The sequence below is a fragment of the Phaethon aethereus genome, assembly GCF_964289735.1.
Source record: "Phaethon aethereus genome assembly, chromosome: 9".
NCBI classification, from domain to species: Eukaryota; Metazoa; Chordata; class Aves; order Phaethontiformes; family Phaethontidae; genus Phaethon; species Phaethon aethereus.
In genome coordinates, this window is record NC_138585.1 from 25,712,474 (window position 1) to 25,725,706 (window position 13,233).

Below are 13,233 nucleotides of genomic sequence, written 5' to 3' on the forward strand. Positions count from 1 at the left end.
TTTGCACCAGAGAGTACCTCCACTCCGTTCTTCAGTTGTATTTTCTCCAGACCAATAGTTTTAATTGCTATTAGACAACATCACTGCTTTTAGCCCCAGACCTTAATGATATTTCAAAACAAATAAAAAACCATACTCTCCTTAATTTTTTTTTAAGAGCATAACTGAAGTTGTTGTCAAGACTGATGAGTTTTTGGTATCAGTCTAGGACACCCATACAGTTTTGCATGTGTTTCACTTCAAAGAAAGTTCGATGACTCGTAGGAAAATCTCAACAGGGTTAACTATTACCGACATTATTAAACATAAGTGCATGGATAAGGGTTTGCAGGATCAAAGATGCAGAATATATTAGTTTTCATTCCAGGAGACAAGCTATTCCTGATAGAAAGGATATTCAAGTTTTGAGAGAAACAATCACAGTCAGTTTAAGTAGAAGGATTATTGGGATGGTTTAGGTGTTGTTTTTTTTTTTTAAATGGATATGATAGAATTAAAAAAAGCCTTAAGCTCTATTTCTATGGAAAAATTATTATTACATTCAATTTAAAAAAAACAAATGGAACCCAAATTTCAGTATGCCAGTTAAAGAACATGCAATCATCTCCATCTCTGAATCCATCAGCTCTTCTTCAGTCAAATCCCCAGGCAATCATATCAACCAGTGTCACTGCATTGCACTGGTATATGTAAGAGTAAGTCATAGTCTGATTCTTGGTTTTGTTTAACTGCCTAATACCAAATTGTTTAAAAAAATTTAATAGCAATCCATTAAATGGTTAGCAGCTTCGTTTTGAAAGTGGGTTGTATAGCATAATATTACATTGGACTGCAAAGACAGATTAGCTTGAAATTTGTTCTGTAATTAATTCCCTGGAGAGAAATATATTTGCATGCAAAAAGAACGAGACTTAATTAATGACCAAATAAATTTAAATTGATATATCAGCTACTCACAGATAATTGTATCTTCATTCCTTATTAAAACACAACACAGCACTGACTAGCTGTTTTACGATGTAAAACAAAGCCATAGAATGGATCTTCTGTGAACAAAGAAAAAAATAATTCTTTTGTTATGATTTCAGTAACTCACTAGCTATGGAATAATTGAGATTGATATTAGTTATACTGAAAATATTAGAAGTTTTTTTTAATTATAAGAAAACGTTAGTGGGAAAACACCAATGGGTTTTGCTGAATTTCCAGGTCAGGTGAATTCTTCTGAGTACCTCTGAGGAACCGTCTTATTATTTTTAGTAACAACCTTGTCGCAGAAGTGCATGTGTTAACAATAAATGCTAAAGATGCAAAATTAATGGAAGGTAAGTCACATAGGTGGACTTGAACTGTCTAGTAATGACATTGCTAAGGAATCAGCCATCCATCTAGTGAATCTTCACATTTCTCACTGTATTTTGTATAAAGTCTAATTTTGTAGGGATGTCCTGAGAAATTCCATTAGACAGGTAAGGAACATCACATGTGAGACTCCACTAAAAGGAAGTATTAATAGGATACCTAGGAATTTTAAAAATGTATGTTTTAGGACCAACAAATGTGGGCTTGCAGGATGTTAAAGAAATCTGGAGTCCCTTCCAACCTGAATGATGCTACAAGTACATGGAGGCTTACCTAAATGCTTAAATTCCTAAAAGAGCCCCAGTGCACATGCTGTACAGCACTTCTCACGCTGCTGTGAACCAAAGCTTTAACCAGAGCTCTCAGATGAGATAGCAAATGTGTCTTCTAAGCATAAAAATTGGTGTGGAGAAGTTTTTCCTGGCACTGTCTATGCTCATGGCTGAGAAAATACAGTATTTCATTCTCCTGGGTGTCAGCCTGACTCCTTTGGGAAACCTTATTTTCACTGAAATAAATGAAAAGCATAACCTTAAAACACTGCAAGATTTCTATAACCATAATAAATCTCTTTCATCTACTAGGATTGCTCTGGTTCAACAGGAACCAGGTTATATTCCACTGCTGCATGGTACTTTAGCCAACGTAGATCCTAATATTTAAATATCTCTAAATCATGCACCATCAGTTTTTTCTAGATATCTATAAATCAATATCATAATGTCAGCTATCAGAAAGATAACACTACCTCAGAGTTCTACAAAAATTATCAGCGTTTTCCAATGGCTCTTGCTAGGGAAGTTGCAAACACATTTTGTATGCTTAACTGCATGTGTGTATACACATACCAAAAAAAAAACCACTGCATGCCCAGAGACAAAACCTCTCAGTTTGTTCACTTTGTTAAAGAGAAGCAATGACTAAAAAAGTGCATTACAGTCGTAAACACACAGCAATTCTATTTAAGGATGTAGAAATACAGACTTCTTTTCAAGAAAGAAGTACAAAGGGACCCTGCTCCAGCTCCTCGGAAAATCCCAAATATCATATTAAGTTGATTTATCAGGTTGCTTTTATGGAGAACTGCTACATAAATGCTGTCACTTCCATTAGCTGGTGTGTATAACAGATGGGTGACTGGCTCCTTGGACAATTAAAAATACTGATTTAGTTCTAATCTTCAGGAAAAAAAAATGACAGTGAAGTCAAATGTGAAGTTGAGTAGAAGAGTCTCACACATTAAGCAATGAAAACTAGTGGTTAAATGGAAAAGGCAAAGTATATACCCAGGCGAATTTTGTACAATGTCATCTTTCACTCAATTTTCCATAGAAATTATATAGAATCTAAATTACCGCCACATGCATACCTATCTTGTGAGTGGTGTTGATGATGAAATTTGTGTTTATTGTTAAACACGAGGCAGCAGATAAAAATATTTATGTTTTTAAAATAAAGCAGAAAATTATTTGACAATGCCTAAATATTTACACAATGAGATCGCACATTGTTCAGGATCAAGCTTGCAGGTATGACGAGCACATAACAAATCAGATTAGGGTAACGAACTCACTCAAAGCACCAAAGCAGAAAGAAGTTCCATTTGAAAATCACATTCCCTATGGTATCTTCATGAGGAATGTGTTTCCAAGATTACTGCACTCCTACAAAAACATGAAAGGTCTCTTATGTCCAGTGGATGTCTTCTTCCCTGAAAGACGTTACTTTTCCTTTGCCATGTACCAGGATGACATGAAAGATGCTACAGATCATGTTGGATAGTAGCTGCCAGATTGTAACAGAGGAGACTTTCAAACGAGTTAGAAAATATTAGCTATAAGAGTTCGAATTTTTGCCATATAAGATCTCCCTACTCTGACTTATTATTATTTCTGGGTGTATTGCAACATGAATAAACCTGCTGGAATATAAAAGGTATGAAACTAAAACAGCATAGTACTGCATACAATTATTTCTAAAGAATTTTAATACTAGCTGATAAGACCATGGAAACAAAATCTTCTTCCTTTACAGTGACGCAAACCGATTATAATTTGAAAGGAGGGATCGTAAAGAGATCTGTTCAGTTGTTTTTCCATGAGGATTCCCCCTGCGGAGGGCACGTTGCGCAACACACCAGCAGACCGGCTGAAACAGGAGCCCAGACACCATCAATATTTATACGTGTAACACAAAAAACACTGACTAACAATAATGGCAGTAGTAAAATATAAATCAAGACCAGTGTTCAACCAGTAACGGTGAAACAGATTCGTTACCAGCATAGCTCAGCAACTACATGAAGCAAATGCAGACAAGTCAGCGCCGTACGCGCGGATCCCCCAGCTGCAGCGAGCCATGCTCGTGGAGGCGTCGGCCATTACACGCAGTAGCGCTGAGCACTGGCAGATTTGGTCAGCTCAAGGCAATGGCTGAGGTAAAAGCTCTGGTCAGGCAGTATTACTGGTGTCCCCTACTCCCACCCCACCCCTAGAAACGTGCTGTCTTGTGAGGCAAACGGCCATTAACCACAAACAAGCCGGTCACACACCTGCTTCTCCTTCACAGGCCGATCAGGGTGACGCAGGCAGCGGAGCAGGGAGCCACAAGAGCAGGCAGGGCCCTGCCCGGACAGACCGGCAGCTGCAGGCACCGGGCCAGAGCAGCAGCAGGAGGGCAGGCCCGTAGGCCTGGAGCACCTCTGCCTTGGGCTGCGCCCTGCCGGGCCTGGGTCAGTACTCTGGAGGGTACACGGAGCTACGGTTGATGCAGTGAAGAGACCTGATCGGCAGAGGGTCCAGGAGAAAAACAGTTCTGACGGAAACAACTGTTGTGCCCCTGCTCCGACCCAGGTCTGTGAAGGAGGTGCCTGTTCCCGCAGTGCTGGGTGGCAGGCGGCTGCTTCTCCGCGGGATCAAAGTAACCCCAAAGCACAAACGTGGGAGCATCTATAAAAACTGGATGTTGATTTTCTACTGATTTGATTTCCACACATCACCACTTCAGCAGAACCCAGTCGGTCCATTTAAGCAATGGAAAAGCATTAGAAAAAACCCACGCAAACAAGTAATGTCTCTCAGACAGCACAAGCTGCTATTACAGACAGCCTCTTCCGCAACACGCCACAAATTCCGTTTAAAGAATGACATCTGCTTTCACAAGACATCAGAGTCCAATATATTTAAAGAGGTAGTGCATAGGAACCAAATTATAAGTTACACAGTTAAATATTTCACAGAGCTTCCATACTTCTCTTTTTTGTCAACAGAAGATGGGTGGCTTTCGGGAGAACGTTCATTCAGTCTGTCACTTGAAATGTGTCTCTTTAATAATTAACACAAATACTTAACTTTCAGAGGTGTTAGCAAGTCATCACTTGTCACATAAATTGTAGAGTTAGATACTTGCAGAGGTGTATTTGAAGGCTGCTGCTGAGCAACTTTCAGCGTTCATGAATAAGATATAGGACCTTTCATATTTCATTAGATATATGCATACTTTCTATAGTTATGAAAGAAAAGTACGCAGAGTTTATTTCTAAAGTAAATGTTCACTTTGAACAGAACTTTAAGCGGGTGGTATTGAGGCAACAAAGCCAGCAGTTTCAGTCCAGAGGTCCTCATGCACAGACATCTTTTCATACTAATCAGCCAAATGAATAGGGTCTTTTTTTGTGTTAACATAGGCTGAAGGCTAGAGTTATGCCTACCTAGAAACAGAAGCAAACCATGCCTGCCTGTCTGCTTCTGAATCAATTGACAATGAAAAAAGATCAGAGTAGAAGACCTAAGTATCTCATTTTTCTCATTTATATTTCCTGTAACATATACTAATTCTATAGTTTATGCTAGCAGGTTAATGTACTGGACTGATTTTAATTTGTTCACATTAATGCACTTTACATCTGTCTCCCTCCCATTCTCCAAGGAGTCATTTCCCACCTTAAATTTGAGCAGATAAGCCTGATGGGAAGAGGCTCACTCCCATTACACCGTGCCTGCAAAACACGGTGGTGCGGACACAACGCGAGTTACGCAGCTACCATCCATCCTGCCCCTGCAGCCCCAGACCTCCCAGCTCCCCACCCAAATCTGCCTACGGCTGTATTTATACATCCTCCACTGCTTCAGAGTGGGTTTTTATTCATATATCTCTGGCATATGGGCACTCTTTTCAGTTCCAGCTTTCAGTAAATGAGAAAACTCTTTCAGCAGTTGCACCAATGCTTCCATATAGATTGCTGTTGGGTTTGTTTTCCTTAGAAAATAGGCATTTCCAGTCTTATATGGAAAATGGTACCAGAATTCAGGCATCTATAAAATACTATCTAAAGAGACAAGACTCAGAGCACATTCATGCCCTGCGGCAGGGGCATGTCACAGGGAATGACATGACATTCCAGCAGGAATTCCAGCGGGAGCATTTGGGAAGGAAAGAAACAGGATTTTCAGGAATGTTTCCATTGACCTATCAGTATCATTTCTTCATCAATGAACAGTGAGCTACAGCTAAGTTCAGACATGTAGAAACAGCGCTAAGGACGAAATGCCTGCACTAAGCATGTTTGAAGAGTCTGGGAGAAAGGAGGTGGCTACTTCAGGATAGCTGTGCTCCCTCCTCTTCTTCCCAGAAAAGCTGCTTGCTTGCTTTTTATCCTTTGCTCCTGAATTTTCTAACAAGCATTTTGTAACCTTTAATTAGAAAAATCCCAGAGCATAGAGCTAGGCAGCAACTCTTCCTCAAGGGACATCTGCCCTGACGATTGCACAGCAAAGCAAGTGCAATGCTGCAAGAATGCAATTATTCACAAGGAGGGTGTCTTAAGCCAAAAAGATAAGAATGCATTTTGGTTTGATATCATTAAATGACTCTAATTTTGAATTTGAATTGTGAATCACCCTTGCATGGTCCTTCTGACTTAAATTCTCTTTTGCTTAAGCAGTATTCATAAAAAGCATTAAAAGCAAACGAGTCATTAGGTACAGTCTGGCTTTCATGCAGAAGACAGTGGAAATTCCCCACTGCAGCTCATATCCTCAGGATCAAAAGGAAGAATCTGCTGCTTTGGTTAACTCAACACTGAAGGGAATTTTTTTATGCAATTAAGTGGATGATAAATTGCTACTGTTCTGTGAAGATGCAGAAGACAAAGGTCTATTATAATAATTGACAATAGTTATAAATTAAAACTAGGTTATAGTCTTGGCTATCCAATCAAAGCTTGAAATTAAGGGGAAATACCACTTGCTAATTTATGGACAGGGAAATGATCATTTATCTGCATGATTTACCTGCATCAGTGCAATGTGCCTGTCTGGTCCATGACCTACCTATTTGATCCTAAAAAATATTCCTCAATTCTCTGTCCCCTCCTTTCTAATCTAAAAATGCGTAGCTCTACAGATACTGTGTAGGCAGCACACTCAACGTGCCATCTGCACAAGTATCTTTGTTTTGGGTCTGAGACTAATCGTCTGCGTCTTCGCAACGTAGACACAGCTTCCTACCTTCTGAAGGTAGCAGTACAACAGGCAGTGTGCACAATCATAGCAATTGGCTTCTTTTTCATTGAACAGTTTTATCAAAGTTTCCTTACATAAAATCTTTACATGTATTTTTAAAGTGTATGTTTGTTGGTTTGGGGTTTGTTTTTTAAGACAAAAATTGGGGTTTTTTTAGACTTGGGCAAGGAACCAAGACAGATTTCAGCTTATGTCCAACTGTCACCACACTATCAACTCACAGGTCATTCCTCTTCACCCTGCTGAAGCAGTGCAGTCCCACTTCTCCCATCAGGAGATGGGTAGGACAGGTTAAGGCTGTCCACAACAGGGTACCATGGTTATGATGCACTTTATGCTTCTCAGGAAATGCCTACCCATTAAAGTCAAGCTCCCCAACACAAAAGAATTGTCAAATTGCATCCAGCTCCTTTTGAAATTCCAATCCAAGCAAAGTAAGTGCTAAGTACTTGCTGTACATCATGTACAGGATAGTAAATTTCTTTCTAGAAGAATATAATCAATGGTGGGGATGGTGGAAGGTATGCATGAAAATGATGGAAAAATTTAAAAAGGAGACAACAGAGAACAGAAAGAAGTATTAAGGAAGAAGAAAAAAAAAAGAACTCGCATCAATAACCAAGGGTGGGAAAGGGTTGATCCATTGTAAAGAACCTATAAACTAAATTCTCCTGAAGTCAATGTCAAAAGTCTTAATCATATTTGTTCAGTCTGAATTCAACAGTATCGGCACACATATACTGTGTTATCACACACTAATTTCATTAAATTAATAAATCTACTTCGCTAAAACAGCTTACTTTGAAAAGCTGTATTGATAATCTAAAGGATACTAAAAGCAGCAGGAGACAAGTGACAAAAATGTGAAGCGAGACCCTTAAAAGCTGAGTTTCCTCACAGGCAGTAGCACAGCTAGAAATGAGATATAGGAATGGGGTTATTCCATTGCCTACACACGTGTACCTAATGCCATACTAATTTCAGCAGGGTTCCAGGTCCCACTCCAGAAGGCAGCAGGGTTTCTGGAAATGTTGTTAGACATGCCAGCCCAGCGTGGGTATTTTGGACAACTCAAATGATTCTAGATGCCTATATGCATCCAGGTCATCTATTCTCAGGAAAACAGCATCTGTAACTCCAACATTTCCTCTGAATTAGAAATAAGTACACTGATTCTTCTCATTTTTGTCACACATAAAAAAACAAACCACAAAACGCTAGTAAAAAGAGAAACTGTATTCACATGTAGAAACAGCCTATCTATTGCTAAGCCTTCAATAGCCTTGGTTTGTATAGTTTTAAATCAACAGTTAACACATAGCCCAATAAAATGCTCAAAGTTCTAAACAATAAGAATGGAAGACAATACTGAAAATATAGACAAAAACATACCTCCAGAAGCAGTAGGCATTTAAAAAAAAAAAAATGTATTTGAACCACATGGTAGTCAGCTTAATACACGTCTACTAAATTGTACATGGAAACAGTCTTTAGCTCAGAATAAAATAACACCTCAATATGTATACACTTCACATTCTGCCTTGTGGGTGAAATCCCCTTCACAAACATACCGCTTGATTATTCACATCTGATGTAGCCTAAGAACAGAGTATCTGGTGAAGTGAAATGTAGGATCAAAGTGTTGAGCTTTTACATTGCAACACAGAGCTGTTCTCATACAGTGGTATTTTCCACTGTATGAAAGTGGTATTTTCCTTTATGTGGTATTTTCCTTTATGTTTTTTAAAATAGCATAGAATGTGTAATTCTGTCATACATCAAGAAAAGGAAATACCACTTCCTCTTTCAGTTAAAATGTCAAAATCCTGTAAAAAAACATATATTCCATATCAGCACATAAAAAATTCAAAACCAAATCTTCCAATTGCAAAAAAATCTTCTGGTTAGATTCTTAGAAGCATGCAAAGCAGATCTGAAAAGTTTGTTTTCCACATGCAGTCTCACAGTCACTTGTTAGGCCCTCCAGCTGCCAATACTGAGGTCTTTGACTTATTTCTTTGCTCTTAAGAGACAGCAGCCAGATGGCCAAAATTGAATATCCCTCCCAGCTGGCCAGTGTGAATGCATGTACCTGCTACCCAGCTGGCCAGCCAGCCAACAGATAGCTTCAGGCTGGACAGACAGAAAGCATATGCTGCCTTTCACTGAGCTAGTGGACCAGCTAGCAGAAACCTAGGAGAAAAGCACGAGATAGCAGCGAAGAGATGTCATTTTGTTCTAGAAAATTAAAAGGCAGCCGTGCTACCTTGGTGTACGTACTCTTGCTGAAGGCTCTTGATGCGCAAAAGGGCGCATAATCTGTCTGTGCTCCAGTACCTGTTGGGATTATATCATGCATGGGTGTAAGCAAGGCAGGCCAGAAGCTATTAGGCAGGGAAGCCAAAGAGCTCATGAAATGCTTCTCCCCAGCATTCAGGCTCTCCAAGATACTTGGCTCAGACAGAAACAAAGTCCCTGTCATCACGTCTTGCAGGTGAAAAGGTATTCTGATTAGCACAATGAAAGCTAACTCAAGACATCAATATATATCTCATAATCTTAAACTGCCATGAAGACAGCACCATAGGGTCACTTGAGGATCAGAATTACAGATTTAGAGTAAATTCAACAAAAATATTTAGGGCAATATTTCAAATTAGGACAAGTAACTTGCACAAGTCTTCTTCCAGATGCACTCCACTCCAGAAAAACTCATAGCTTCAGGCTGTGCTTAATTTTCCCCTACTACGCAGGGGTTGTTAGACACACCCTATGAATAAGGCCCATAAGAGCCACATGCAGAGTAGGAGATTACTTAACTGGTTGGTAGAAAATGCTAGAGAGAAGCACATCTCCAGACAGTTTTGGGAGGGAATTCTTATCTTTCAGTAAACCGGTATCAGTTGCATCAAAACCTATATGTGTAGAAATACACCTTGGTTTGGCCTTCCTTCGTTACCAAGCATACAACCCGGGGAGGCTCCACCTTCCCATCTCAACGTGGCCGTCTGAAACCATTAGCAAAATCAAACAGAAGGAGCATTACAGGAACCACCCTCTGGTGCTGGGGATACAGCTGCTTCTGCCACAAGGAAAACAATCTTCTCCCCACCTCTGCGGCTGCCGTTTGGTCCCTGTTACTCATTTGCTTCCTCCTCCATAAGGCACCAGCGCAATTTGCACAACTCACATGACAGAAGCACTGTCTTCAGAGACAAGAGAAGAGGTTATCGGTCTCCTGGGGAAGAAATCAAGGGGTGCATGCAGCTATACAGGGACATGCGGCACTTCACTTTGCGTTAAGGATGATGGACCAAGGGCAGGGCGGACCACAGCAGAGACAAAGAGAAAGGAGAACAGGCTCAGACTGACCTTTGAATACCAGCTGTCTTTGGCAGTTTGGGGACACCTAAGATTTCAATGCCTGGCTTCACCAAACCAATCTAAGCTGCTGAAAGTTTGGGCTAGCTAAATCCTGACTAGTCACAATTATAGGTTTAGTGCAGGAGGAGCAGAAGGCAGCTTGGACTAGCACACCCCTCCAAGGTGGCAGCCCAGGGGTTAGGTGTGCTCCAGCCCCGCTGGGTGCCTACCCCTGCATACAGCAGCCGCAGCCTTGCTGCAGGCTCTGCAGACCTGGAATTGCCTGGGGAAAAACAAGGGGAAAAGTGGGGTGTAAAGGGGGAACGCAAAGGCTGTAAATTGTATTTGTCTGAAACGATCTGCTTAGTTCCGTTAACAGGAGGTGGAGAAACTCCATTTACACCGAGACACAGTCCCTGTAACATCATTGCACTGGGGGGATCAGAGATACCGACGCACTCAAAAGAAACGGGGAGCTGAAGGCCACCAGCCACCTGCCTGAACGGCTGCGGCAAGAGGTGGATACCTTTGGAATTAAATATTGCACAACAGCCTTCTAAAGAGAGGCGCTGTATAGTTGATATCATCAGAAAGTATGAGGCAAGTCCTTGGGAGCACCCCAATAATCCAGATTCATAAAATATGAACTGATCTTTCTTTGGGGTTTATTTCCCATAGTTCATTTTCCTCATGTTGCTAATACGATTCTCAGAAAAGGGACAAGCAGGTATACATTGCCAAAGTATGTAAATGTACAAATGATAACAGGATTCAGAAATTCCTAAAAAAATATATTTCCTTTATAATTTTTTCTATAGAAAAAGTATTAAAACATTTATGCTGGAAATAGCATCTGATACTCAATTATGAATCGATTAAGATTCACAGACGTACTCCTTCCCCTTTAAGGTTGTTTTCCAGAATTATCAATATTTTCCATATAAGTACACAATATATAGTAAGAGCAGAAATTTACCTGGGAAGTTAAGATGCAAACAGAGTTACCATGCAAAATATTATAAGATATTGTTTAGCAAATTGGAAAATAACTAAAGTCACCATTATTATTTTAATATTCCTAACACATGAGTAACACAGGGGCTGCAGAGTGTAGCAGAAATTTGTATCTCAATTCAAAAGGAGTAGCTTTAGAGGTTTTTGTCTTTCCTTTTTCACCATGTAAAGCACAAGAGCTGTGGTTAATAAGCAGTGGGTACTCACAACCTAGTGAGATGCAATAATGCACAAGCCACAAAACTGAAGATCTGAGTTGCAAAAATGTAATAAGAGATGACCTCTTTCTGCTGGAAAAAATCTGAATTACATCCATGTATTTAATTTCGAGGTAAAAAATTCACCATAAATTCAAGAAGCTTCTAGGGATTGTAAGCTTTTAATTAACACAATGTTTCAGACATTAAAAAAGATGGTAGAGAAGAGAAACAAAAAAAATTGAATAATGTTTCCTACACATTTCTGAAGTAATTAAGTACTGAGACTCTTGGAACAAGCCTATGTAAATATTTTAGGGTTTTTTATATGTTTCACCAAATACCTGTTAACTAAAAAAAAAAAAAAATAAAAAAAAAATCAATCTTAGTTCAGTTTGGCACAATTTTGTTTTCAAAAAGTTTTTGGACCCCAAGTCATTCACTACCTAATACCAGACCATCATTACAGTCTGTCAGGAAACAAATTACAAGGTATTTCATCATCTCTTCCTTCAAGGGCAGCGCTCCCTGCCAGAGCCCATTCCTACCGCCTTCCCTTTCGTGTCACTGCCCTATGCAAATCAGAGGCTGTAGTTAATTCCCAGTCTTAGTTAATTCATCTGCAGTTCCTGCAAAGGAGAGTCCTCAACGAAACAATTTAGGAACTGATAACGTAGCAGGAGTATCTCTCAATGCCTTTCTTCAGCCCTACTAAAACCAGCAGAGCTTCCCGGAGCCGAGGGCATCGTAAATCCAGCTACGCAACGGCTCCATCCATCCCCGTGCCTGCTGATCTCACAACTGAACACTGCAATTTCAGTTTTGTCATAAGGTCTTTCATTACAGGTGATTTGCATGCGGCAACGATGCACACCTTGGCAAGCGGCAAGTAGGAAGGCAGCGAGCCTGCAGCGCAGTAAGGGCTGGAAGTATGCACCCTCCATAGAAAATAGTCTGCTGCTTCTAAGTGTGCCCATAGGGAAGAAATTCAGTGGCACATATGTCACCGCATTTCTACCAAAAGTCCAGATTGCCTTAATTTTGTGTTATTGCACAGTTCAGTAACATCTATTAAATTGCCAGACTTCCAGACATCCTCCTTCCTACACACCTCATAGTCAGGTACATGCTTTAAAACACAAAGAAACCTAAATATTTCAAAGGCAGTTACATTTTAACATCCAAAGGTATTACTCTACCCAGATGTTAGTGTTTTATTTAGTAATGCCCCTAGAATTTTCCAGATGTTTCATGGTAAAAAGGTCTCAATATATGTCTGCATACAAGCTACTGGTAATTAGGTATACATAGCTACCACCATATTAAAAATAAACATTGTAATTAAACAAATGCACTTCAGCCCTCAGGAAACTAAACTACCAGAAAACAGGAAAAACAAAATACCAGCAGCCCCTTTTGCAGATGGGCACTAATATTTTACCTGTTTCTGCAAAATAGTTTGGAGTCTTTCAGCAACATTACTTTTATCCTCCTCTTACTTTTTAGTTTTGGCTAGTAATATTATCATGTAGCTTTTTCATCCCCAAGTCTCTTTTCCAATTCATCACTAATCTTTTAACCCTACCCGTAACTTTCCTTCTCTGTTGCAACCGCATACCTCTGACATCTCTCCAGACACCATCTGAACTCCTGCAGCCTCTCACCCATACCCCAAAGCCACCAGAGACCCTCTCATAGTCTGCTTTTCTTCTTGACACCACTAAAGCCACCATCACCAACATTGACATCTTCCTTGACAAGGCTTAGAAGAGCCA